This window comes from Vigna unguiculata, chromosome 2 (assembly GCF_037176805.1).
Source record: "Vigna unguiculata cultivar grain cowpea cultivar isolate G323 ecotype 2 chromosome 2, ASM3717680v1, whole genome shotgun sequence".
NCBI classification, from domain to species: Eukaryota; Viridiplantae; Streptophyta; class Magnoliopsida; order Fabales; family Fabaceae; genus Vigna; species Vigna unguiculata.
In genome coordinates this window covers 20,414,668-20,441,573 of record NC_140793.1, presented here as the reverse complement: position 1 = coordinate 20,441,573, position 26,906 = coordinate 20,414,668, and the positions used below count along the sequence as shown (strand labels likewise).

Here is a 26,906-nt window from a genome sequence, read left to right as displayed (position 1 = left end):
TATGAACTAGACTATCTAGTACAGAGATGTGCAAAAAGAGTCTACATGTTCTATTCAACCCCTCCTTTCTTGAGCCTATTGTTCTATCATTGCCTTATTCAGATCAAGGTTGGGAGGCTATGCACTGTCATATTAAGACGTGTTAGTGGATGGTTGGCCTTAAGGTGTCATGGTCTTGGCTCGGTTTGGCTAAACTTAGAACACAAACATTAGTGCAATAAAGGCTTTTTATGCCGATTAAAAAAGGATTTCCATGTTGGTTCCATAACTGAAATAAATACAAATGACATAAGAAGTTTTTACTTTCTATGACGATTTTGGAATTCCAATAGAAAGTCCACTTTTAATGCCAGTTATCGCTATAACCGGCACAAAAAGTAACACATTATGTTCATAGAAAGAATCCCTCCATATTTCAATGATGTTGTCACTGCTGACATTGTCTTTCGCCTCTTCATGGACTCTCCCTCATCACTTTAGTACCATGTCTACCTCCACTCTCCGCTCTCCTATTCGACTGGTGGATCGGTCACGTCCAAGCGTCAGATCACATAACCTCAGGCGACAATGGTCACTTTCGCCTCAACCTCATTGTTTTGCTAACTGCTGGCTTTATTCGGTCTCATCTCACCTTCCTTAAGCTTATCTACATTAACGACTTTGTTGTCATGGTGGATAGAGCTTCAATGATGGTACATCTGTTACCAATGGCATTGGAGCTTTTGTTCGAGGAGTATGTGCATTGGTGTTTGGATTTACTAGAGGTAATGTCGTGGACAAAGGAGTAAGAGAAGCGAGTGGTGAGATTAATCCCGTTCTTGAGTGAGGAAAAGTCTTAGGAGCTCGTGGGTAGGGTTTCGATGTCAAGAGAGGAGTCGTGCGAAGTGATGCTGAAGGGTCTAGTTTCGTCAATGATGAACATTTATGACAAAACAATATTTATGAAGGCATTTGTAGGGAAGATATTGAGGGATTTGTCATTGGGGAGACAATAAAGAGAGTGTTAGAGAAGGTGTTCGCTAGAAGTTTGAAGACAATGAAGGAGTTGTTGAAGGATTATTCAAGTCTAGCATTCAAAAGGGATCACAACGAGACAAAGGCCATTGAGAAGCTGAATCTGCATAAGGGTTAGACAAATGGGAAGCATATTCCATGGCTTGTGGAGATGATGATTGAAATTAGGGTTGCAAAAATGACTATGAGGGAATTGAGTGAGCAAGAATGTTTCATCGTGAATGTGGTTATGAGGGAAATAACTTTTAAATTTAAAATAATATACGCTCCCACTTTATATGCCAATTATAAATATAACCGACATAGAAAGTCTCTTATTTTATTACAAAATAGCCACCACTCCCACTTTTATGTCGGGTCTAGGTGTATCTAGCATAAAAAGTGATGCCATACCTCTTAGCCATGGCCAAGCACTTCCAAGAAGAGTTGGAGTCATTTATGCAAGGTGAAACAAAGCTCTATCCATGAGGCCATTTTGGAGTATCTCTAGTAGATTGTGAATATTTAGACCTTGTATTAAGGGTCATCATGTAGTGTAGGATTTTTTTAGGCCTTATACTAAGGGCCAATAGTACAAAGTTTTTGAACAATCTTGCTTAAGTTGTAGGGCAATGTTTGCGCCTAACTTGAGCTAATCATACATGATTAATTTTTGTAACCCTAGCTTGGTAGAGAGACATGGGGGCCATATGACAAGCTCTTAGTGGAGAGTTTTCTTACAAAGGTAGTGACCATGTGTCATTTTCCTATTGGAGAATCTTTGCTAAAGTGGATTTCCACATGACACTCTAGGAGTGGAAAGTTTTTCTAAAAGTTAGAGTGCCACATGTCATGTCATGCTCTTTTTAAGGTTTTTGGTCTACTTTGGAGACAATTTACTCTATAAATAGAGGTGTATCCCTCCATGTATTTTCACATCTGAATTTAGTAATGTTATGTTGCCAAAATTGTGTCATACTACTCATTTAGGTCACCAAAAAGCTAGAGCGTCCCATGTGATCTCCTCTAACCACCTTCCTCATTGAGTTGGCCTAATCTCTCTCGAGAATACACTAAGCACCACCACAACCTCTCCCCTTGCTTGAGTCATATAACTTGGAGGAGGAGCCACCTTCTCACCACCTTAAACACCATAAAACTGAGACACCCACCACCCTTTTCCATAGATTCCACACCACCATCTTCCTTGGAGGTCTCCATCTTGGCTTGAGTCATATAGTTTGGAAGGAGCTCTTCCATTACTCCCACTTTTTATGTCAATTCTAGGTGTATCTGACATAAAAAGTCTTCTACTTTATTACGAATTTGATACCGCTCTCACTTTCTGTACAAATTCTAGTGATAACCGACATAAAAAGTGTCATTATATTTACAATTTTACTATCACTTCACTTATTATGATGAATGGATTACAACCACCATAATAAATCGTCATAAAATTTAATTTTTTCACTAGTGAAAGTTAATATCTCCTAATCAAGAGGTAATCAAGAAGTAGGTCATTGATCGTATTTAAGATAATTCGTCGATAGACTCAAAGGTAATGCTGGAAAAATTTTCTATTATAAAAATTTCAGGAATTAACAAAATAGAAGGAACTATTATAAAAAGAAATTCAGGAATTAACAAATAGAAGGAAAATCGATTTTCTAGTACTTCAAATCTTTGGCTTCACGTGAAGAAGTTGCTTTTTCAGTACGTAGAAATTCCTACCAAAAAAATCTAAGGAGCTTAAATGTAAAATGACCCTGGCTTCGGAGAACTTGAAGTCTTTGATTTATAGCCGCTTAACTTTGAACCAAAACAAATACAAAGTCTGGCTCGTTCACAACTTATTTTTCACAATTCAATAGGTTGGAACTTGGGAACAATGTGAAATTAACAAATGATAGAGCTTCAATTGTTTAAAGTTGAAATGCGCTTTTGTAAATAAAAGTATTTTTAAGTTCTCTTAACTATGATCTAAACCTGTATAAGGTTGATACACAATTTTTTGAGTTTAAGATTCCCTTGAATTGAAATTTAAATAAAATATAAAAAATAAAGTATTTTTTATAAAAATTAAAATTAATGTATGTATAAAGTTAGAAAAATATTTTTTAAGGAAATTAATATGAAAAAATTAATTAGTATATACACTAACTTTAGTTTATAAGCAAGGATGTCTTTTATTTATTATCATTCTTTCCCTAAAAGGGGTTTTTGTTTGAAATCCCTATTAAACTGCTCAAGCCAATTAATGGCCTGGATAAGGATCCTTACAGTTTAAAAACAAATAACTGCATGAGGGTTCAGTTTAATCTCACTTCATATATTTTTATTTTAATTTATTTTTTCATTAAAATTAAGTTTAAATAAAAAAATATAGCCAATGATTCAAATTAAAAACACTTCAAAAGTGAACTATAGGTGACCTGGACTAAAAAATGTTAATAAGTTTAACTTAGTTAAATGATCACGAAACATAAGTTGTAAATTTTCTAACATGTATTTAGTTCCTATGGGTAAAAAATTTACTCGAACACCAAGTTTTATGTAGAAGCTACTCTGTCGCGGTAATATTGTGTAATAATAATATCTTTAATTAATTCCTTCAACTAACTAACTACCAGTTTGTCAAAATATATGTTTCCCATGTAATAACACTCAACGGAATATGTGTACTGGTAGTGGCTATTTATAAGGTTTCTGACTGCATCTAATGATGTTAAGTCATTGGTAGACAAATTTCTGCAGCGATTTACAAGCAAGAAAGCCATTCTTGTAAATCTTTATGACAACTAATGTACGTGAATAGCTACATAATGATGTTGCCTATACTCAACTACCTCACATAAGTTGTTAGGAGTTTCTATTAAATAGAATAAATTATTTATTGTGATATTAAATTTTTGAGGTACTATCATAATAAACTAGCCTTTTGAGTTTGACCATCTTCATGTGATTAGGTCGTAGTTTAGATTTTGGACATTTCCAATAAAAGATTACATGCACAATAGGTTTTGTAATTATGTACAAGTTTACTCTCGTATTGAAGTTGTGCTATGTGAAAATAATTGAAATTAAATATGTTCAAATTTCTTCCTTTTTTTTTCTTTGTAGGTTCAAATACTAGTCTTTGGTTCATTATCTTGGAAAGAAATTAATTAATTAAATTTTTATTTATGCCTTATTAATGTTTTTTAGTTAGTTAAGACTTTTTCATTTATGTAGTTAGCTACATTTGTGGTTAGTTTACAAACTTGAGCTAATTGCATAGTTGGATTGGTATGTGCTTGTGTAATTTGTTTTAATACTTTTTGTAATTTGGTTTTTCTGATTGAGCATGTGCACCGTATAAACCCACTAAAATCAATGTGTTGTGTTTTTATATGTGCTCATCAAGAATGAATTTATATAGTATACCATTCTTTCTCTAAATATAATATCTTTAATATTTTTTTAAGCATTTTTGGGATTTCATTCATTAGTGTGTATAGTGTTCTTCACATTTTTGTGTGAACTTTGTTATCAGGTACCCCCAACAATAGTTATAGAGTTTTAGGTCTAATTTGTTTTTCATTGAGTTGCATTATCACAAAATATGTTTATTATATTACTTCATTTATGTACGATCTTCAGAAATCAATCCTGAAAAAATATACGGTGGTATTTTTATAATTAAATTGTCAAAAATTATGTTTGACCCATATAGGTCAGACGTAAATTTATGACTGATCCCTATACGTCAAATGTAAATTTACGTTTGACCTTTATATGTTATACGTAGATTTGCATTTGGCCCCTATATGTCAGACATAAATTTAAGTTTAACCTATTGACCTATATGAGTCAAACATAAATTTGTTTTTAAAAAAACCCTAGCACTCCTTTTCCTACACTTTCACCATTGAGCGAACAAAACCCTCGACTGTGCGAGCAGAACCCTTGATGACACCAAGCATTATGTGCGTAATAGCGATTGTTATATGCTTAAAGGTTGTGTTTCCTGCCATTGTTATGTGTGGTTCACTAGGAAATTTCTTTCCCTTAAGATATTTTTAGCATTGAGGTTGGTTTTTCTCATCTTATCCCTTTACTAATTGGTCTGTGTGACTATTTTTTCTTAACCACAGTGGATTTCGCTTAACCTAAATGATCCTAATGTCGTAAAATTCACTAAAAATAGGTACAAAATTATTTTTGACTCATTTTTTTGGTAATTTCTATTATATTGTATTCAAATGTAAAATGTTGACATCTGACATATTAGTCATAGTTTTAGAGTTTTCAAGATTTTGTTGGAAATGAGGGGAGGAATGCGGTGGCCAATCCCTCCAAAGGGGAAGAGTTATGGAATTTTTAAATTCCATCATTTCCAAGTATTTTCACACATTTTTCTATGGTTTATAGATTTATTTAACATACCCATACTAAAAATTTTTAAAAAATTTTTGTGATATTTTCTTATATATATATATATATATATATAGAGAGAGAGAGAGAGAGAGAGAGAGAGAGAGATTTTTCATCAGAGGATGTAAGTTTTGGCTTAAAATAAAGAAAAAATGGGCAAAAAAATTATGCATTTTGCATCTATAATAGACAAAAATTTATGTGTGGTAAAATACAAAAATGTGAAATGCATGTTGTATTCGAATGTAAATTCCTAGGTCAGACGTACAAAGTCTAAAATATCAAACGTAAAAAGTTTTTTTTTTGTATGTGTTAGTGGTGGATAATCCTTGATCACAATTAGTCCCCTTTTTGTATTTTTTTTTTGTTTTTGTTGTGAAGAATATCTTCACAAAGATATCCAAGAATACGATCAATGTGATCAACCTTAGTAAGTTTATATGAAATGTTAGTTCCGATTTGTGATTGTGAAGTCTCAATTTGTCATGATTTTAATAGTTAGTTGCATCTTTTTTAGGTATTTTCTTTTTGTTCTAATTTTCTCTTTTTAGTTTAGGTTTGGTTTTCATTGTAAAAATCTTAGCTTTTTGTGAAAATGTGTTAATTTGGAGTTTTTAGATAGATTTGTTGTTAATAAGTGTAAAAGTAAATTCTAACAACTTTGACCTACACTGCTTGTTTGGTCGATAATGTTTTTGACATTTATTTAATTGAGTTGATTCATTTTACATTGATTTTTTTTTATTCAACTATCTTTAACTTGATTGTAAGAGCATAGATTTTGGAATTCTATGGAATTTGCAATTTACTTTTCAAAATAGCATACAAATTGTAGAGGTCCTGACTTATGATTTTAGGGGTTGTTAGTTTGCTTGTGTACTAAACATGAGAGAAGGACATTGGTATGTTGGTTTTGGTGTTGTGATAAATCATACAATGTTAAACCAGTACAGTTAAGTAAGAGACTTGTTGGAGCGTTGAATAAACTAAGAGTTAACTTGCTATTAGTTATTTTTCAAAGTTGAGAAGCTAAATCAACATGGACGTATGTGACTTGCACCTACCAATGGAATAAATAGTGAGCTGAAGTTGCCAATGTAAGAGCTTAACAAAACTTGGATTAGGCTGGATCCATGACTTACAACCTGCTAAACGAGAGGAAACAACACGTTGCCACAAGTTGGAAGCTGACTGGACAGATTTTGCACTTGAAGCTGGCCTTTGATGACCTGTACCTTGTTTCACATCTAAAGGAGTTTACTGGTTACTTAAGTGACATGTAAAAGTAGTTAGGTTAGTTTAAATGGTTTAAGTGAATAATTGACATGTCATTGGTAGTTGCTTTGACTATTTTTAAGAGGTTTAAGTGAATAGTTAGGTTAAGAAGTAAATAGTTGACCTGTCATGTGGTCTCAACACAAAGTATCCAAAACGATTATTGTAACTCTTGCTTGAAACTTACCAATGAAACCAGGTCACTTATGAGCCAATCCAACTTTTTTGTCTCCCAAAGAGTTCATCGAATAAAGTCCACACCCCTGCTCCCTTTATAATTCTTACAAGCGTAGTCCATCATCATCACAAGTATAATAACACATAGTTAGCAATCATAGGTTTCCCATGTGAACAAATATTCTTCCTGCTTAACTCTAAAGCCTGTAACACAGGGTCCCTTCTCAACAATCTTCTTGAGAGCCTAACTCATATATTGTTGAGATACACACACTTCCAACCATTCACCTTATTATATAATTCATCTCATTCATTTACATCATAAAAAATTACATCCATAACATCAAAGGGAATTAAGAAACACAGACAGAAGATTCCCACACTCAACTACACCAAAACAACAACCATCATAACAAACAACAAAAAAACACTATTCAATTGATGCCCATCGCACCTAACCTAATTTCTCTAGCCAAAGACCTCAAATTGATGATCCCAATAGTCAAAGTGAAGAACCTCACAAACCAATTGTGAACATTTCAATTCGATCTAGTAGTGAACAAAGCAAGAATCGCAATTTTTTAGTGAGGTGGCTAAGAATTAGAAACAAAATGGCACCTAGTGCCCTACAGTTGGCTCTCAGAGTTGTACACCTATAACACTAGAACCCAACACCTCCCATATAATGCCTAACAATTTTGTAATAATTTCTCCACTATCATGAAGACACCCAACAGTTGCTACCCAACACCCAACATTATGAGACAGTAAGCTCACTGTTTAAGAGTTGTACACCTATAACACTAGAACCCAACACCTCCCATCTAATGCCTAACAATTTTGTAATAATTTCTCCACTATCATGAAGACACCCAACAATTGCTACCCAACACCCAACGATTATGAGACAGTAAGCTCACTGTTTAAGCAGCACCCAATGGTTTCCTACTAAGGCTTAACAAATAACACGAAAAATAGAAACTACACAAAAATTTATCTATAATGTTCTTAGCCCATTTTCTCACTTTTCATCATACATGCACAAAAAAATTATTTCCAACACTAAAAAACATTCACCCACAAGTTTTATTACCAAAATAATGAATTTCTCCAATTAAACACTAATTTTTTTTTTCTTTCTATTTACCATTAAAAATAGAACACAATCAATTTTCTCATACTCTGAACAAAATCATCCCATTCACCATGACTCAAAATTATTCCTCTAACTGCTATTTTAATATTGACCCATAATCAACACATAACTCATTCTAATTCTAATTTAAACATATAAGGGACATTTTATCAAATCAAAATTTCAAGCCTACAATTAATTAAGCAATTTCATATCTTACAAAATAACTCGTTGAAAGAATGGAGAATTTCCAACATTTAACTATAAGAAAAACTTAGATTACCTATGGAAAATTACCCACAAGTTAAAATCCATATCTAAATAGTTGTTATCTACGGAATTTATCCATTGATAACAAATTTGACAAAAGTGTATTAACTAAGGCACTTACCTACGATTGGATGCTCCATGGAAAAATAAAATCCATGGGTAAAAAAAATGTTTACTTCTTATTATCAAACCTCTGTACATTACAAAAAGTCCTCTAATTCCATAAAATTGTCATTCTTAAAAATTATGATAATATTAAAGAAAAACTATACTAATTGCTTAATCCAAAATACTTTGCACCAATTATACCATCGATTCTCACAATAATAATAATTATTATTTATGACATCACACATTTCAAATTACTAATCACATCAAACCAACCATTTCTCCCATACAAAGACATCAATTCAAAACCATTATCACATATGTAAAGTTAAATAGAATAAGATTAACTCCATATACCTTGGCCAATAATCACTTCTTCTTCCTTAACTGATTCCAACACCCTTTCTACTCTCTTTATTAACCACGTTTCAAAGCTTGGGTCAAAACAAAATTATACTCTTAATGTGTATTTTACAACCTAATACCTTATTACAAAAAAAAAGAAGAAGAAAAGAATTTATCAACAGAGACACTTACCTAACCACCAAAAGTACTTTTCTTCCCTATCACCCTTAACATTGTAAAATTTTTCTTCAAAGAAAATAACATATTAGTTTCAAATCCCAACACAGGCCACGTGTCAATTTTCACTCTTTTCTCCTCCCTCAAAATTTTATGATTTCCCTCAATCGGTAAGACACGAAACCCTAAGAAATTGCATCTAGATTCATCCACTAATTGTCCATTAATTATGAATAAAATATAATTAGAATATTGATTAATTTTGATTCAGTCTATTTATTCTCCTTGATTCTATAACGCTTCCAAGGATTTGATCCACAAAAACACATGATCCCCTACCACAAACTCAAGGGATCTTCTTCTTGATCCACATGGGATGCCTTCATCCTCTCTTGAATCAGTTTCACCATCTTCATATCCCCTTCATCAGATAGACAATAGAGCATCATGCTTATTTCCACTAAATCTAATAAGTGAATGATGATGATCAAACGATAAGTACAATCAAAGAATTTGAGCTAACATGATCTTAAAGAATATTCCTAAAGCTTAAGGTTGTGTTGCAAAAAATATCTCTATATATATTATTGATGAGCCTTTATTTTCCCCTATTTTCTTACTTTTTGTACCTATCTTGATGAATGTTTAGTGCTTAATTGTCTATTGTTAGTGCATTTTCTTTTATTGAGCTTTATTAGGTCAGTAATTCAAATTTTAACTAATTTGGATTTACTTGACCCAATTTTTGTTTATCAACTATTTTCAAGATTACTATGGAGCAATTTTGGCCTTGGACACATTTTCTTTGGTTGAGAAAGCTTTGCCATGTCATTTGTGCATATCAGCAGTTTTACCACATCACCTGCCTTGTTGGATTAGTTTATGGTTTTGTCTTTTTGTGGACCATGGCCCATTAAGGTTTTAGGAGAGAGGTTTGATGTGACCATGTACACACCTTCTCATTCCCTTGAGTTTTTGTTTTTGAACCCTGACCACTCTCTCCTTTCTTTTCTCTATTTTTATGTTTTTCCTCCACCTTGGACAACATCCATTTTTGTTCTTTCTCTTTTAGTGGACAACATCCATTTCTCCTTCTCTCATTTTCATGATGTATTTTCGTTTTCCATTGTCTTGTAAGAATTCAATGAGTAGCTAAACTTTTTGTTCTGAATTCTTGAGGATAATGCAAGCTTTGAGGTTTTATTCACTAATTTTCTTGTTGTTTGTGTTTCCTTTTTTATATTTAATATCCAATTTTACCTTTGTTTCACTAAGCTCATGCTTAATGGATTTGGTTTGTGGGCTATTGAGATTAATTAACGCATACCTTGCTTAATTGTGTGATGAAACTCCTTTAATCCTCGCTTAGTTTATTGTTTCGAATGGATTGAGAGTAAACCATGGAAAGGTAATTTGTTTTGTAACTTGGGATAAGTTGCATTTGAATCACAAAATCAATTTTATAAATCTGATTTTGAATTGAATCTATTTGGTTATTTGCATTTTGAATCTACCAAAAATCCACCCATTGTATTGCAATGGGAACCTTTGATTAAGAACTTTGGTCACTTGGAGATGACCTTGGGATAACTCTTGAGTACTACATTTAATGTGTTTATTTGTACGGGTATGGCATTTATCACTTATCAAGAGATTTCCTACAAATACAAGCTTCATTCAAATATTTTTTAAGATTTGAGCTAAAGTTAGCACTACAAAAAAAATGTAATTTAGCTACCGAAATTAGTGACCGAAAAAAGTTGGTCGCAAATTGTGACTAAAATAGCGACCGAATAGTGATAGTTGCAAATTAGTGACCGAAATAGCGACCGAATCAATATATAGTAACATTTATTCGTATAGCGACCAAAATAGCGACTGCAAATATTTGGTGGCTAAATGCAATATTTTAGCCACCAAAATAGCAACCAAAATAATATTGTTTTAGTCACCAAATAATTGTCCCATTTTTAATACGGTAATTAGCGACAAAATTGTTCGGTCGCTAAATATAATGTATTTAGCTACCGAATTAGCGACCAAATTTTTTTTATCATTCAATATAATCTTTTAGCTACCGAATTAGCGACCATATTTTTTTATTACTAAATGCAATGTTTTAACTACTGAATTAGCGACCGAAATTGATATTGTATTGCCACAAAAAAAATTTTGGTCGCTAAAATGTGCTTAATATGATAATTAGCCACCAAAAAATATTTGGTTGCTAAAACATTATATTTAGAAACCAGATTAGCCACCGAAAATATTTAGTCGCTAAATTCACAAACATAATTTTTTCTATAGAATTAATATAAATTATTTAATTTAAGTTAAACTAACAAGCTAATAAAATTTAAATTAATATTTAATATGAATTATAATTAAGTAGATTATTTACATTTATACTTTATTGCTACTTATTTTTATTTAAAAAATATATAATTAGATTAAATTAATAGATGATATATTTTAGATTAATATTTAATATAAATTATTTATTTTTTAATTTATTAGTGCTTAAAGAAAAACAAGATCATAACGAAAAAAGCTTAAGTTTTTTGCGATCGACATTATTTTGCATTCCTAAATTTGATAAAATTTGATAAAGTTCTAAATTTGAAAATCCTAAGATCGTTTCTCTCGATCTCACATCGATGTTTGAAACCCGACACACCATTGATGCATGTACTGCCCAAAGAAAGGAAATATGAATGAAGATTAAAAAAGAATTGACACTTAGGACAAAAAAATATTTGAGATTTAAATTTTATACAAATGATGTAATTGTGGCTCAATTTATTTATATTAACAAATTTAAGATGAATTTAATATATTTGATTTTCCTCCATTTGAGTAATGTAATATGCATATCTTAACGCTCTAATTTGTAAATATGATTTTTCTCAAAATATTAGTTTCCTTAATGGAATTCCAATGTTGATTTCTAAAATAACTTTCATTATTGATAAAAACTTATTATAATATAATTAGAGACTATATTTGTAGTAATGAAACAAAATATTTATTTGTTTATAAATTTTTTATCAATACCTAATTAAAATATAATTAGAAACTATTTTTTTAGTTACTATTAATTTATTTCAATAACTAAACTTTGCTCAGTAAAATGAATAAAATTAGAAACTAATAAATAAATGTTATAATTACCATATTATTAGATACTTACTTTTTTAGTTATGATTCTTACAAAACTAAATATACTTTGCAAATATCTCTCCAAACAACTCTTCACGATGTCTTCCTATCTTCAAGCCAAGATGCTTAAGATCTTGGTTCTGCTCCAAACCAATATATGGGGTGAGCATGCTAACCCTCAAGTAAGCAATGAACATAATAAATTTATTTTGTATATTGTACTATTTATATCGTGTTAATACCATGTTAACGAGTTTTTACTTGAATGAGTTTTGTCCATGTGGTTAACTAGGTTAACTTTTCTATTACTATGCTGATGTGCTTTTGGTGTTTCCTTAATTTAATCAAAATTTTTTACCATTACTACAGTTCTCCAAGTAGATGCATTTAGATATAATTTTGGATTGGATGACTAAGATGATATCAAATGTATATAATACAATTACTATTATTTAAATTTAAAATTAATTTCGAAGTGACTAAATTTTATAAGATTATAATGTAACAATTTCATGTTTTAAAATTTAGATCATTTGTATTGTTTATATAGAAAAATATATTTTAAAAAATTTGGTAAAATAAATTTGTGAGTTAAATATGAAAATCTTCGTTACCAAATGCAAAATAAATTATTCATTCTCAATTTTTAATTAGTGACCGAATTTGAAATGGAGGCTAAATTCAATTTCCCCCCTGAAACATTTTAAGTTTGCCTCCATTTAATTTGTGTAACCTCCTTTTTCATAGAACATCCTTTGCTCCCTTCATGGTTCGTTCTGCACCGAGGGTTCAACACCAAACATGCATTCTCCAATCCCTTATTCCTTCATGGTCGCTGCTCCATCGAGAGCGTGTCATCACCAAACCCTGCCCTAAGCACCTTCCTTCATAGAGGTTGTCCCAGTTTCTTTATTTGTTGAAGCACAATAATCCCTTTTCCTTGTTTTCCCAGAAATTGGAAGCCCCAATCGATTTCTTCCCCTCTATTCTCTAAAATTTCAAAAGTTGTGGTCCCGTAAATGATGTGAAATTTCAAAACTCTTGCAATCCCTCAGTTTTCTACATTATTGAGTATTCATAAACCCTAATAGCTCCCAATCTTCCAAAACAAGTCCGATTATGAATAGCCAATGTCTTGTGTAGAGCCCAAACTCAGCTTTGGAAGCAACAGATGGGAGTGTCTTAACCGTATGTTAACTCAGATCTGGTGTCTTCAACTCAAATTTGACTTACTCTGTCTTCTGGACCATTCATCCTTGACTGTATGTTTCTCTTTTTCTATGTGTGCGTGTGGTTGTTTGTGTATGTTTGCATTCAAATGTTGTTTTCTGTGGTGTTTTTTCAAATGGGTCATCACAATTTTTCTTGGAGAAGAGTGAGAGGTGGCAAAGGGTGCAAGGTTGGGGATGATAATGTCATTGCCTTCAAGGAAGCTCTCGAACACGCCAAAGAACTTCTCACATTTGGAAGCGAAGGCAACAAGCTTTACTTGGTGTGTTTCTTGCTCTATATTGTTTTATTATTCCTTTTTTTTCTGCTTTCGATTGAGTAGCATTGACAATAGTATTTTCATGCTACACTACTTGATTTTAAGTTTATATGATTTTTTTATCGCATTAACAAGGAAACCCATTAAGACTTTATTAATACTGCTTTGGATTGGATTGCGTCTATATTATTAAGACTTCGTGGGCATTTTCACAAACTCAAGAACCTACTTTTCTATCTCATATGAATAAGATATTCTTTTTGAGCTGAGCTTTTAATTTTTCATTCCTTTAATGTTAAAAAACGCAACACACGGGTGTGTAGTTGATTTGTTATGAAATTGGTAACACAAGAACATGGAGCGCTATGAGATTCTCAAAGATATTGGCTCTAGGAATTTTGCTATGGCCAAACTAGTTAGGGACAACTGCACCAATAAACTTTTTACTAAGTTTTTATTTTTTTTTTTACCATCAAGTTTATTGAGAGAGGGCAGAAGGTCTGCTCCATCTTCTTCACCCTTTCAATTTTAGTTGCAGAACTTGGTAATTTTTTGGGTAAATTATTCATCTGGGAATGTGTTTTTTTAGGTTCACCGTGGGATATTGGAAATATGTACAACAGATTGATGAGCAGGGGATGAGTGAAATCATGAATGATAGATCATTGAAGCATCCCAATATTGTTAGATTCTAAGAGGTTAGTAAAATAATATTCACACTCCTAATAATGAGTGAAGGGTGTCTTCTATTTTGGGTTTTCTATTTAGCTCAATGATAAACTTCTGCAAAATATAAAATTCGTTTTTGGTCTTCAAGACTCTTACATTTTGAACTTCCTTTCTATTATGTTAATGTGTGCTTATATTCTCATCTAATATTTAGATGTGATATTTTACGCTCTTGGTTTAATTCATTGACTATTTCTATCGTTTATTTTTTTTTTCCAATTGTTTATTAGTAATAGTTAAGGATCTAAATATTGTCATAAAGAAAAGATAAGAATGTGAGATGTAAATGTTCTGAATGGTGGTGGTGGAAAGTAGTTACCACTATCATGAAAGATGGGGAACTTGAGAAGTTAGCTTTGGAAACACTGTCATTATGACCTTGAATATTGATTTACTTTTTATTTATTATTATGGATTTTTAATTTTATAAAAGAAATTAATTATTATATTGTATGCTTTGCCAATAGTTTTGTTGCCTCTGGCGTTAGCATACTGAATGTTGATAAATTCTCTCATTTAATTAATTTTCTCCTTTTGTAAAACAAATAATGTAACGAAAGTTTTCTTTTCAACTTATTAATTTTCCTAAGTAACACTATCTCAATTTCTCTTAGGAATTCAATAAGCATGACAAAGAACCAGGCAAGTACATCAAGCAAGCATTGGTGAAGTATTAAACTAAAGACAGGGACACCATATTCATGTGATATTGGTTATGAACGATTTCTTGGTCCTGAGGTTTGTTTTATGGCCATTCCTTATATAAGTATTTTAGTATGATTTTTCTGTTGAGTAAATGAAATTATTCCATGAACTAATGAATTAAATGAATATATACTTGTTTAGCTGCTCACTTCCTATCATTAATATCTAGATGAAATGAAGGGGTCAATAATGAAAAGATATAAATATTAAAGTGATATTGCGTATTTTGTCTCAATCTAAACCTTCTCTTTAGATGTTTATAATATATATTATCTTTAGTTTAGTAGTTTACTTGATCTCCTTTCAGTTTTTATTACAATTTTTGAGTGCTAATACTTTTCCAAGTTATGTATATATTGGCAGCGTGAATAGTTGACTCGTGTGTTGCAGTGTAAAAGTAAGAACCAACGAGCAAAATCCTATCGAGGGATTAAGTTACTATCAAAGTATTATCAACCAAGTAAATGCATGCTCGAACAAGATGCACCAAGGAGATGAATAGATGAAACTTACATTCACTTGAAGAATGTTAAATCGGCTCCTTTCGATAATGTTGGTAGTGAAGATGATATAGTCGACTAAGTGATGGTATATCACTTGATCGATAATTGTAATTTTAATTGTATCATGACATCAAAACTTACATATTTATTTAGAATTATTTTCATTTTTGTTTTTATGTTGGATCACGTGATATGTACACTTAATTTTTATATTATTTTTTATTATATTATATATTTGAGTTGATTGTTATTTAACATAATTAAGGGTATAATATTTAAATTGTTTATAAATATATCACAACATTGTATAAAAACAAATTAAATTATATGTAAAAGTAGTTATTGATTTAGTGACCAAAATATATTGGTCGTTAAATGTTTTTATTTTTATTTACTAATTTACCTATTAGCGACCGAAAAATGAGTTGCTATATTATGACTTTTGTGACCAAATTAGCATCATATTTTTTTTATTTAATAAAATGTTTTTATGTTAGTGACCAAAAAAAGAGTTGCAAAATGTTTTATTTTGCGACCGAATTAGCTATAGAAATTTTGGTGGCTAAATTGGTCTCCATAATAGAAGGTGACTAATGATTTTAGTGACGAATTAGCGACTAAAATTTTGGTTGCTATTTAGCGACCACTTTTTAATTCGGTCGCTGATGGGTTTGCCACCAGGGTTTTTGCAACTACATATTTTCGGTCGCTATTTTGGTCGCTAAAGGATTTGCGACTGATTTTGAGCCTTTTAGCGACCAAAATAGATGGTTGCTAAAATGCTGTTTTTTAGTAGTGTAGGATGTTCGCCAACATTTTCTAACACAAGCATATGTCAACTCTAGCTTAACTATTTATCTAGTACGGTGTGCAATTTTACCACTATTTGAAATACAACTTTATGCAATCTAGAGAGATAAGTACAAATAGTTATCAAAAAAGTTGCATAAAGAAAATGAGAGCAATTAATGATTCATGAAACTCATTCAATGCTTTCTAACATCAAAGCTAAACTGGATAGAAAAAAATGACATTCATTTAAGTTTAAAGTTATTTGATGGGACTAAATGGATTGCAATGTTTAATTCCTCATAATTCTATATAAATACACTCTTTGAAAAAGACAGAAAGATAGCCATTGCTTACAAGTGCGAACACTCTGTTGACTTTTCTCTTTTCCTAAAAAGCTTTGTAAGGAAAATATTTGCGTCTATTGTAGAAAAATAGTAGAGAAAGTTTAAACCTTCTATAATTCAAAAGACGCTACCCTCTCTAACTAGTGCAAATTGTGATCATTTGATCACAAAGACATTGTATTTGCCTTGAGCCAAAAGTGGCTAGTTAAAAGAATACTGATGTGATCCTATCCAAGAAAGCTCATAATCGTTTCTAACTTTAAATTCCTTCTAAAAATTAAATAAGAAAATTATTCAATCAATAAGATTGACAAGTCAAGGAAGATTCGTTAAAAAGATGTCAATCTTTGATAAGAACGTGAGGTCTAAGCCAAGAACAAAGAGAATCATCTCTTTAATGACATAAAATTCAATATATGACTAAAAATGTTTACATTAGCTTTTGGTATCTCTATATATAGGCACATAAGTTTAAGAAAACTTAGAAACCCTAAAAGAAAGCCCAAGTCCAAAAACATAAAAACATAATTGAAGAGAATTTGTCCTTAAATTTGTACCAATTGAAGATTTCTTATCATTCTCTCATGCTTTGAGAGAATTCGACCTGAATTCTAGAAGATCCTACGCATAAACACAAACATAAATCAAATACACAAATTTAAAATAACCAAAAACTTAAATGAGATATGGATCCTGAAAGAGGTCAATCTCTTATTATCAAAGATTTAGAGGTCTGCCTTCAGGGTCAAATACCCACCTGCAAAAATCATCCAACAGTTTTAACTTAAAAATACTATGCTTAAAGAAGAACAAAAAATTATTGCCAAGATAAACATTCAAACTATAAGTATTACTTTGATTGTTTGTAGGTTTATTGTGAATGGACAAACAAACTAACTTATGTGCATATTTTTCCAAACTTGCGTCCTTGCCTAGAAATTGATTGGGAATTGACAAACAAACTAACTCATGTGCAACTATTTGTAAACTTGTGTCCAAACTAAAAGAATGGATTTGATTATCCAAAGTAATTGATAAACAAGTTAACAGATTATATAACATAGGTTTATCGAGTTATAAGCCTATTTCTTCCTTTGTTGTCTCATTTCTTTCGTCCATTGTTGATTTCATGGTTCCTTGATAAACAATTCTTCCCTATGCAACAAAAGAAAGCGATGGCCAGTTAGTATTTTCTTTTAATAAAAAATCAGGTCTTCATCATTAATAGGACTTGCATGCCAATTAGGACATTGTTGAGTTTCATGCCCATAGCCTTCGCATTTGGAACATCTTAGATCACTTGTCCTATTCCATGACAATGATTTTTTATCAGGATTGTGCTTCCTTTTAATACTAGCAATTTTGACATTCAACTTTACAATTTTGGATTCCAAGGCATTGACATCATTTTCCAACGCCTCACGAACACACCACTTCCAGAAAGATGTCTCTTGCTGAAACATGTTGCATAGTTCAATCTTGATAAATCCTGCAAAAAAGGTTAGGAAAACAAATAACATAGTATATTTAGATCCTCACCACTCCTCTAAGTGTTTCACTAAAAAGGCCATTCGGATATCACACTTATAGTTTTTTTTCTCAAATGTACCCTTTTGTCTTTTACCACTCAAATTCTCTTTAGCACTTTGGCAAAGAACTTTAGCAACTTAATCAAAAAAGTGAACAACCATGTGAAAAACATTGCAAGATCTAAGACTTAACTTAAGAGGCTAATAAATTACAAAATTTCAAAGAATTTTAAAAGACATAAAAACAATTAAAGCTAGACATAATAAAAATGACTACCAAAAAGAATTAAATTGAACAATGCAGACACTTGAATAAGAGACTACTAATAATTCAATACATCATTATCGATCATAACAATAGTGCAACATAATAATTGTGTTTAACTTTACAATTTTCTTTTTCTTTTTTTTTCTTTTGGATCCTTCCTTTTCTTTTGTATTTGGATCTACTAATTATTTTTAATGAATTTTGTAGTTCAAATAGCAAAACTCATGTAAAATAATGTAGTTGCACTTATAATAATTATTTGGAACAGAAAATCTGAAAATATATAATTTCTACGAAACAAACGCAGAAATTATCAATTTAAAATGAAAAACACGACGGACAAATAATATACCAAAAAATTTAATTAAAAATTTTAGAATAAGAATTTAAAACAAAATATTAAAAAATTTTGGATTTTCTTCTTATGATAAAAAATTAATATATAAGATAAGATAATTGATATAATTGATTAACATTTCACCTAATTGATTATCTATGTGAGCATAAATAAACATTTTGTAGAGGATAATTGAATATGTTAAGTGATAATTGATTAATTATGCAAGTCAATGTTAGTCTTTTAAGGCCAATTGAAAGCATAATCAATTATAATAAATATGTAACCAAATAAATGTGCATACCAAGGATCTTTAGAATATAGAAAAATAATCACTTCATCAGTTATTCAGAAAGATAAGTTAGATTTTGAAATAAATTATGTTGACCAAACTATAATCGGTTAATACTAATGGTAATTGGTGATCAACCTTATGATGATAAATTATTACACAATGTAATTCGTTAAATTAAATGTTGTTGAAACATTTTATTAAACTCTTAAAAATATTTTTGAAATCCCTTGAGATTACATAGGTTTTGCTTTCTTAAAAAAAATTAAGTATCTTTTCTACATGTAGCATACACACAATTAAAGAATGTAATTCGATATAACACTTTCATAGCCATCAAATTTCATAACAACACATCTTCAATATTTCAATGTTTTTTCATCTTGATCATCTTTGATCATCAATTTTCCTTTGTTTTCAACCATTTTCTTTTTGTTGGAAATAAAAGAGATAAGAATAGACCGGTTTTTTTTTTTTTTAATTACTAGTGCTTAATTTTCCCTTCTTTCTCTTATTATAGTAAAAAGTAATGTAGCTACCCCATCCCATTTTTTTTCGTTTTTTCTTCCTTGCTCCCTTCCCAAACTATCTAGAGAATAAATATATGTTGTGTATGTTCTTACAAAGTCAAATATATCCTGGGGAGACTCCAAAAGCACTACAAACCTTTAATTTTTAGTGTACTCATTATCCTATTAGGTACTCATCCTCTTCTTTCTACGTACTTATCCTCCTAACACCGAATGAGGTTCTACTTATAGAATACAATCTAATGTTCAAGTTGGTCAAGTATGTTAGCAACTAATGTAGTGATTAATGCAAATATAATTAATTTATCTTGAGTAACGTGTTATTTATATTACTATTTGTGGGATCTTATCTAGATGGACCTAGGCCAGGAGGCCCAATTACGTATTATTGGTTGTGTCAATGTTGGCTAATCTAGTTGATGCAATGTCGCCCCTAAAATATAGGAGGGGCTAGATACATGTCAGCCTAGTAGGCCAACATGTGCATGGCTATGGGAAATTTTAGCTGAGTTTGGGGGTGACTTAGTCCTGTATAATACACAAGCCCCCCACTCTTTAGTATGACACATGTTGAAGGTTGTAAAGAGGTTTGTGGTGTTAGACATTAATAGGCGGTACTCGGTTGTGGTATCATAACTTGCTGATCTCGATACTCAATATTTGAATTCTAGACTTCCTAATCTTGATACTCGATACTTGATTTGTTTGAAAAAAAAAATATATTTCTTTGGTTGTGTAGTCCTATAGGTATATCTATAGTGTAGAATTTTAAGTTGTATTTTCTTAATCATATATGTTTATGATCCCATTGTTACTTAGATGATATTATTCATCAATAATACTCTTTAAGTACCATAAGTAGATTTAGATTTTGGATCGTATGATATACTAATTTGGATTAATAAAATATGACTGACCGAATTGATCTACATTTCAAACAAACTATGATTTGTAGACCTAACTAGATCTTATATAGGATCCAAAGGGTAAGAAGCCTTTTTTGCCCATTTTAAGAGTAATTTTAAATTCAAAAACATAATATGTATTTTAAACTTTAAGCCACGTTAATGAAATTAAGTTTAGTTTGAGAAATAGTAATTGCATATATATAAACTAATATATATATATATATATATATATATATATATATATATATATATATTAACAAAATAATCTTATTTTAAAATTTCAAAATAAAATTATCCTTTTAAATAGGAGTTCGACCTATACACCTATAGCAACTGAGTCAATCCAATTCCATCAACGAATCAATCAAGATATAATTATGTTCAGTGTCACAATTTTTTAACTTTAGTCCAAACTATTTTATAAGATTTTTCAAGTTGGTCCATCGTACCAATACCTTAAGATTTTAATAGTTCTTTTATATTTTCTAATACACAAAATTGGTTAAAAAAACGTAGAAGGATTCATATCAGCAAGTTGGTAGTGTACTGTTAGTACCCCGTGTCTAAGTTGGTATTTTTAACTATATTAACTTTTTTAGGTTAAATAAACCTTTTTGATCAATATTTTTTTAATTTCATTTCATTATTTTAATTATTATTAATTTCATTTCATTTATTTTTAGAATGGATTAAAATAAAATTTTCATCAGTATAGCATTATTTTATTTTTTTTAATAATGTGTGTGACCTCCGGTAGGTGATGTTGCCTTTCTGGGTCCGCACCTGTCGAGAAAGAACAACTACAATTAATAAGATTGCAGTCACTATCCTCTTGGTGATAAGGTGTGTGCGTGTCAGTGTGCCATTCTTTTGTGTCTCATCTTTTAGCTTTTTTTCAAGCGTTGTCACGTGCTTATTTTACTCCATGTGATGTAATAAGGTTAGTCACGTGACCCTTCCATCAGGCCCATCACGTACCCCTCCCCATGTGATGTAATGTCATCAACAACTCCAAGTTCACCCTCCAATAAGGTGTCTGTCCCCGACGCGAATAATTTTACAAAAACTTATTTTACATTACTAGAAGTAATACCTAACATTGTAAAATGTTATAAATTATAATTAATATTAAAGTGACTTCATCATAATTCGAGTCATGAACCAGTTTTAATAAATTAGTTAGAAGAAACAAGCCACTTTCATTTTATGGGTTAATTTCCGGCTCAATTTACCTTTTAATTGATGTAAAGATGTAAAGGGGTCTTCTTTTTTTAAATATTATAAAATTGATAAATTTGTAAGAGGATGTCAAAGTTAAAATCGTATCACGAGTGATGATTTCTATTTTTCTTTTTTTCAGAGAAGTCTTCGTATTAATGAGAGGGAGGACTTAATTTTTTTTTCTGGTTTAACTAAAGTTATATTAGGAACGGACGACTTTAGATTTTTTTTTTCTTTTTTAAGTGTAAAATCATAATATGTACAAAGACTTCAATTTAATTTTTTTATTGAAAATTTCTTTTTGATTTCTTTTTATTATTTATGTAAATGTATTTTTAATTTGTTTAAAGTAAAGTAATTTTATAATTTTTATTCTATTATATTTATTTAACTAATTTAATGCTTAAAATTATTTTAATTAATTGAATTCATGACAAAATAATAAAGTAAGAAAAATTTGTAATTATATTAGTAGGAATTTGAAGAAATTAAAAATAATAAAAATAAAAGAACTGAATGGTAGTGAATGGTAGAGTGGGGTGAAATCTACAATTGTGAATAAGAGTGAAAATGGTTTCGGTGAATGGTAGTGACTGAGGTTACTAAATGAAGGTCATCGTGGTTGGGTGAAGGTTGAAGTGAGGATAGGGAATGTAGAGTGGTGGTGGAAGGAGTGAAGGGTGAAGATATTGGTTTTGAGCAATGATGCGTGATGAAACTTTTTAGTTGCCAGAAAAAAATTTGAGATGGTGGAACGAAAAAAATGGAGAGGATGAAGGTGGGTAAAGGAAAAATGTGAATGAGTGTTGTTTTTTTTCTTCCTATTTTGGTGATGGTGATTTTGAATGAAAGGATGGAATGGGGATCCTAGAAGATGTTGTGCAGTAACAATATAATGAATCATGAATTGCGTGGGACGTCGTTTGCTACATTTTAGGAAAATGATAAAGTGACTCCATTTTTTTACCCCTTCCATTACTCTTTGAGATGGCAAGTAGACGTGACCAAGTGAGGTGACTTTTATTTTTAAAATTATTTAGGAAAACGTGGCTTTTATAACTTTTATTAAAAATTCTTTTTAAGAGAGACATTGTGGCACAGTGGGTGGGAATTGAAGGGACGGAGAAAGTTGTTCTCTTTGCACAGACCACTCCACACGAAGAAAGGGGAAAGGAAGAAAGGATTTGTATATGACTAAATCTCTACTTGTTTAAATCAACTACACTTCTTCAACGTCGTCTTCTAGTGAAATCGAAGAAAGGTGAGGGAGAAGACGAACCTCGCGGAATCCCAATTCCTTCAAAGATTTGTTTTGTGGTTGTAGCCAAGTTAGGGTTTTCGGTGCTTTCTTTTGTTCGATTCAGCTTGATGATTGGCAGGTTGAAATCACCGTTGTGGGTTTTTGGGTTAAGGAAGTGATATTTTGTTTTGTTTTTGTTGGCCCTAAAATAAGGCCATTGAGACTACAATGCTTGGTTGATATAGGTGAATGTTGTTCATCCTCATTTGGATTGAGTAATTTGTGTTGAATTATTCAACCATATGTAATTATGCGAATACAATTTATAATAGGTCAGCAGTTAATATGTATGTGGTCATCAATTCAATAATATTGGTTTACATGTTCAAACCCTTACCACACAAACCACAAATAACTAATTATGTGCAAAATGTTGTTTGCAGGTCAGCACTTAATATTTTAGTGATCTGCACTTAAAAATACCAGAGTAGTCATGTTTGTCATGTTTTACTAACTATCCCACATCAAGTTAATATGTAATCTGTGATGTAGAACTTATGGATCAATTATCCCATACAAAAATTGATGTTCTTCAAAAAATTGAGTCTAACCTCGTATCAGATTTTGTTTGGATGTGAAAATTGTTTAGAGCAGGTTAATACTAATTAGTTCTTTAGTCAACATATAATGGTTGCATACATAAGAAATATATCATGTTGGACTTGTGGATGAATTATCCCACACCAAGTTTCATGATGTTGAATACGTTACATATACATAATTAAGGTGTTTTAATTCATTAAAGATGAGGTACATATTGACACCCTTACCAAATACCACAAATTATGAGTGTGTGCAAAATGTGAAGCGCAAGTCAATACTTAATAGTGAAATGACCATTGTTTAAAATTACCAAAGTTATCATATATGTCATGTTTTACCAATTATCCCACACCTAGTTTGGTGAGGTTGAATCCATAGAATATATGTTAGTATTGTTTATTAATTCAAGGATAGTGGTCTACATCTTCAAACCCTCAGTAGAGACCATGAATTGTGAATTTGTGCTAAATGTTTAGTGTATGAGGAAGGCATGACCACCTCCTTAGAAGCTCCATCAAGAAGGATCACTAGAAGCATGTCTAGAGGGGAGTCTTCTATTCCATCACCTTTATCTTTGTTTTGCATTATTTTAGTTTGAATTCCCTAAGTTGGTTTCTAGTTGATTTATTTTGGTTGACTTGTTGACTTTGATCCAAAGTTGACCTTTGACCAAGATTAGATTAACTTAAACCAACATGCTAATCCTTGTTTGTCTTGTTTTGTAGGTAATTAAGAGAAAGTAGAGCATGGCTAGGTGGCACTTGGTGATTGGAGCACTTGGATGAAGTGGAAGAGAGAGGAAAGCAAAAAGCATAAAGCAAAAGCAAAAGTAGACGTGTACCTTGTCTCCTTTTGCCTTTGTGGTTTATGCCTTAGAAGGTCACTTGGTCTCCTTCCTCTTTTAGCCTAGAATCCTCATGGGAATGCCTCCACCAATCATCTCCCTTCACTTGGCCAAGACTCACTCTCACATTAGGTTTAGGGTTTGCTAGTTAATCCTTTTTCATGTTTTGTATTTGCTAAAGGACCCCTATGAACTCCTATTTAAAGGGTGCTCCTTGTCTTGTAAAAGGGTTGATCATTTTGTTATAAACTTTGTGCATTCAACCACCAATTTTCGTGAGCTCTCCTTCCTAGAAGTGAACTCACCTTTGCCTTATCTTGCTTGCAAGTGGCGGCACCATCACTCATCTCTAGGGCTTGGTTGGCTTAGATCCCCCCTATGAGTGGCGTGCTTCTTCCATTCTTCATCTTCTATGCTTTCCATTTTTATTGTTTCTTCTTTCATTTTTCTCTTTATGTTGTTATTGCCGTGTGTGTTTAAGCTTGAATCTAACTCTCTTATTCCTTTCATGAGCTTGAGAAATGAACCTTCACATCTAGATAGCATGCTATCTTAATGTCCAGTGGGAATTTTCAAAAAGCTTTCTTAAACAACTTCACCATATTCATAACTCTAAAAGGAAACAAGATAATCCTTCATCAGTGTAGGTCAATAGTTAATACTTGATTGGTAGGGGATGCAAAATAGCACAAATTTTGGAGGGGATGCAAAATCTTTATCACCGGTCAACATTTAATAGTACATACATAACCATATAATATTTCCAGAGTTGAAATGAATGTCTTGTTTGAGGTGTGGACTAACCTCATAACGTCTATTGTTTGAGTGACATTGAGTTACATGGATACCAAAGTGCACAAAATAAGTTTAATACCATAGATGTAGTACATCCTTCCAAACACATAGTGTCATGAAATTAAAAGTAGAAATTAACAACATAAACCCAAAAGTTAAAAGTAAATAGCACAAAAATTAAAGACATTAAACAATCATGAATTATGTAAGTGATATATTATTTGGAACAGAAGATCCAACTTTGGAGCTCTCCCCAACCTCAAAACATGGAATATTGGTGGATTGAGGAACCATTATCTACAATATATCCCCCGCATTGGTAGTGTCAGTAGGTTGTACATTGGGCTGCACACAGATGCACCAAAGTTAATCACCACATTCACAAGTTGTCACTACTATAACATGAAAGTTTCAAAAATTTAGTGATTCCACATGCTTGCAAAAACTGCAGTTGTAAGACCCGTGAAAAGTAATTAATTAAATAAATAATTAATTAATAAATGTAAAGCGCCTTTATGGCATTAATTATTGTTTGATGTGATGTGGAAAAGTACTAGTTCAAGTGGTTGAGAGTACTTTGATTGTGTGAGAGGACTTGGGTTCGAGTCTTATGCATGCCAATTATGTGTTGTTGTTTTATTATTGGTTTTTAATAATATATATGAGTATGGAATTGGTAATGTAAACTTATATTGATTGGAGTGTATCACCAAATGTGAATTGGCATAGTGGTTGTGCTTGGCATTATGAGTGGAGGGTCACGAGTTCAAACCTTGGTAGATAGAACTTAACCTTTATTTTTACTAAACTTAGCTTGGGATGAATGTGGAAAGGTAGCTAGAACCTAGCAGAATGGCAGCCAAGAGGGTTGGAAAACCACCAAATAATTGAAGACAAATTAAAACCACAATTAAGCCCAGTTTTGTTTTAGTTTTTAAAACCCATCTTAAAGACACCTATAAAAGCCCAATTTTAGGTAAAGGGAAGGGTTTTGAATTGGTATAGAGAGGAGCACGAGATTGAGAGTGTGAGTTGAGTTTTGGGTGTGCAAGGGCTGAAGCAAGAAGGCAATTGTGAATCACGGGTCATTCATCTCTCTATTTTGATCAATAATTCTAGGTTAAGGGTGCTGATTTTATGAGTATTTCTATATTGCTTGTGATTTTTGCGTTTTGCCTTTAATAGGATTCCATGTGGTATGAGTTTTGGCATTTTACGCACGGTAATTGGGAATTTATGGATTGTATGTTGGGTACCAAGCCTTGTGGTGTTTTACAAGAATTGACTGAGGGTTTTGGGGTACTATAAGTGCGAATCATGTTGCGAACGAAAATTATAATGATCATTTTGGGTCTGAATTATGTGTACATGTTTGGTGCATGCTTCTCCATTATTTGGCATGAATTGGAATGTGGTTTGGTCTTGGTTGTGGTGAATTGGGTGCGTGAACAGAGACCAATTCTGCAAGTTTCGCCCAACCGAGCCATCTCGCCTAAGCGAGAAGTGCAGAATCTTGTTTCTGTTCTTGGGTCGCGCTGCTCGCTCAGGCGACCTGTGTTGGAGTTGAGCGACAGAGACTCTCATTTAGGCGAGAGTGGCTCGCCTAAGCGAGGTCGCGATGGAAACTTGCACAATTTTGAGCACGACTTCTCGTCCAGGCGAGAAGATTTGATTTCTGAGCTATGGACACTCTCGCCTAGGCGAGAGTGGCTCGCCTAAGCG

The 26,906-nt window shown here is 31.7% G+C and overlaps 1 pseudogene; it reads left to right on the top strand.

Annotated features, from left to right (window-relative positions):
* Window positions 1-387: 387 nt before the first annotated feature.
* LOC146888415 (uncharacterized) lies at window positions 388-26,903 on the top strand (annotated as a pseudogene).
* The last annotated feature ends 3 nt before the right edge of the window (window positions 26,904-26,906 follow it).